This window comes from Macadamia integrifolia, chromosome 5 (genome assembly GCF_013358625.1).
Source record: "Macadamia integrifolia cultivar HAES 741 chromosome 5, SCU_Mint_v3, whole genome shotgun sequence".
NCBI classification, from domain to species: Eukaryota; Viridiplantae; Streptophyta; class Magnoliopsida; order Proteales; family Proteaceae; genus Macadamia; species Macadamia integrifolia.
This window is the reverse complement of record NC_056561.1, coordinates 814,529-817,941: the sequence shown is the minus strand read 5'-3', so window position 1 is coordinate 817,941 and position 3,413 is coordinate 814,529.

The following is a 3,413-nucleotide window of genomic DNA, read 5'->3' as shown; positions in this document are numbered from 1 at the left end:
GTTTCGAAGCCAGATAGGAAGAAACATAGAAGTCTACATTGATGACATGCTGGTTAAAAGAACAAAAAGTACAAATCATGTGCTGGACCTGAGGGAAGCATTTGATGTTCTGTGACAAAACCAGATGAGGTTAAACCTTACCAAATGTGCATTTAGAGTGACCTCTGGGAAGTTCCTGGGCTTTCTGGTATCACAAAGGGGAATAAAGGCAAACCCTTCCAAAATTGAAGCCATTCAAGAGATGTGCCCATCGAGAAACATCCACGAAGTCCAGAAGTTGACAGGGTGCCTGGCTGCGCTGAATAGGTTTCTGTCCCGAGTTGGAGATAAATGTCTTCCCTTTTTCAAGCTACTGAAAGGAGAAAAAAGATAGCAACAATTTTGTTGGACGGATGAATGTGAAACGATATTCAAGGAAGTCAAAGTCTATCTGACTAGGCCCCCTCTGCTGAGCCTACCCAAGCCAAGAGAGGTGCTCCAATTATATCTCGCTACATCCTTGGTGGCTATTAGCGCAGTCCTCATAAGAGAAGAAGGAAAACTCCAAAAGCCTATCTATTGTGTATGTTATGTGCTCCTCAATGCAGAGGCACGGTACCCGAGGATTGAAAAGTTTATGCTGACATTGGTTATGACAGCTAGAAAGCTGAGACCTTACTTCCAAGCACACACCATAGCCATACTGACGGATCAGCCACTAAGGAAGTCACTCCACCGCCCTAGTGTAGCAGGGCGGATGGTGAGCTAGGCTATCAAGTTAAGCGAGCATGACATAGAATTTTGTCCTAGGAGTGCAATCAAAGGCCAGGCACTGGCGGATTTCCTAGTTGAGTGCACACAGACAGAGGAGGAATCAGGAGCAGAGGCAAAGCCAAATAAGAAGTGGAAGCTCTTTGTTGATGGGTCCAGCACCTCGACAAGGAGTGGCGCAGGACTTGTGCTGTAAAGTCCAGAGGCATTCGCAATACAGTATGCCCTCAGATTTGTATTTCTCACAACAAATAATGAAGTGGAGTACGAGGCTCTAATAGCGGGAATCAAGTTGGCAAAGGTAGTAATGACAGATGATGTAGTCACGTATAGTGACTCCCACCTGATTGTGAACCAGGTAAATGAGCACTATGAGGTAAAGGAAGAGAGAATGATCAAATACCTGAAGGAAGCTCGTCACCTTATCACCAGCTTCAGTACATTTGAAATGGTATAAGTTTCGTGAGAAGAAAATACAGTGGTAGATGCCCTCTCCAAATTGGCCACAGTGGAACTCAATGATTGCGTAAGCTTGGTATACTTCAAAAGTATTGGAAAAGCTGACTTATGAGCAAGAAATGATTTGCAGCAATGATACACAACCAGCCGAACTGAGCTGGATGGATCCTATTGTAAATTACTTGCGAGATGGCCACCTCCTGGGAGGTCAGATTAGAGGTAAGAACAATTAAGAGGAGAGTAGCCAACTACGCCCTCTAAGGAGGAGTACTATACAAAAGGATAATATCCTGGCCCCTGCTGAAGTGTCTCACACCGAGCCGAGCTGAAGAGATGCTCCGAGAGGTCCATGAAGGAATTTGCAAAGGCCACATGGGAGGAAGGGCACTGGCCTACAAGGTATTGCGCCAAGGATTCTACTGGCCAAAGATGTAGCAAGATGCAATAAAGTTCATCCGATAATTCTTTAAATGTCAAGTGCACGCCCCGATATTGCATGTCTAGGCCACAGAACTTAGCTCCATAATCTGCCCAATTTCATTCGCAATGTAGAGAATGGATATCCTAGGAGAGTTTACGAAGGGCAAGGGTGATGTCCAATTCTTAACTGTTGCCATAGACTATTTCACAAAATGTGTAGAAGCACGTCCCCTAGCAGGCTATGAAAAAGTTCATAAGAGACGACGTCATATACCGTTACTATGTCTCAAAAGTGCCAGTGACTGACAATGAGCGACAATTCGACAATCAAAAATTCAGACTCTTCTGTAGTAATTTCAACATTGATTTCTGAAACACTATAGTCTCACACCCACAGTCAAATGGCTGGACAGAAAATAACAACCACACACTTCTGGATGGGATACAAAAAAAGGCTAGATCGGGAGAAGAAAAATTGGGCAGACCAACTACTCAGTGTGCTCTGGGACTATCATACCTCAACTCGAACCCCCACAAAGGAAACACCTTCCCGGCTGGCATACAGAACTGAAGCCTTACCCCCTGTGAAGATAACCCAAGCTTCGTTCCGATTGACGATATTTGATGCATCACAAAATGAGGCAGGGCTCCAAGCAAACATCAATTTCATAGACGAGGTCCGAGAAGAGGCACTAATGTGAAATGAAGCCTATAAGCAAAAGGTGTGGTAATATCACAACTGAAAGGTTCGATCGTAAGGATTTATAGTAGGTGACTTAGTCCTCAAGAAGGCAAATTAAGTGCGAATTGGGAGGGCCCTTACATAGTCTCCAAAGTGGTTCACCCTGGTTCTTACCACTTGCAGACTCAGGGGGTACAGCTATACCAAGGGTATGGAATGTCAAAAATCTCAAAAAAATTATCAATAGATCACATTGAAGTCCTGCATATCTAGGTGTTAGTCTTATAAATTTCATGCTTTCAGTACATTAGTTTTTATATTACATTATTCAATTTCATTCATGGAACAGATTCGACTCTATTTCAAAGCAATGCATCTGTTACAAGTGTATGCCACCTAATAATAAATGAAGAAGTTCTCTCTCAAATACTTATTGTTCAAAAGATCGAGCCCCAGCTCGATAATCTCCAAGATCGAGCCCCAAATCCGCATCCGCCAAAATCGAGCCCCAGCTCAGCACTACCAAGATCAAACCCAGGTTTGGCACTTCAAGGCCTTAGCACCTAAGGCACCCAGACCGAGCCCCAGCTCGGCAATCTCTAAGATCAAGCCCTAGCTCGGCAATCTCCAAGACTGAGCCCTAGCTCAGCATCCACCAAGACTGAGCCTAGCTTGGCACTACCAAGACCAAACCCATGTTTGGCACCTCAGGACCTTAGCACTAAAGGCACCAAGAACGAGGCCCAGCTCAGCATCCACAAGACCGAGCCCTAGCTCGGTAATCTCTAAGATCGAGCCCCAGCTCGACGCTACTAAGACCAAACCCAGGTTTGGAACCTCAAAAATACCTAAGGCATTGAGACCGAGCACCAACTCGGCCCTACTATAGCCAGGCCTAGGTGTGACACCTCAAGAGCTCGTAAGGCAGATATATTATAAGGCAAATTCTGAGTTCAGCTAGACAATGGAGTCGCACTCCAATGGCCAGATGAATCCTTATTCCTAAAAAAAAAAAACCTCGTTCGGAGCTGTGCTTAAAGTATATGAAAACAAGGAAGCACAAAAGTTCTGAGAAGCGAAGGTGTCAAAGTACATAACTCCT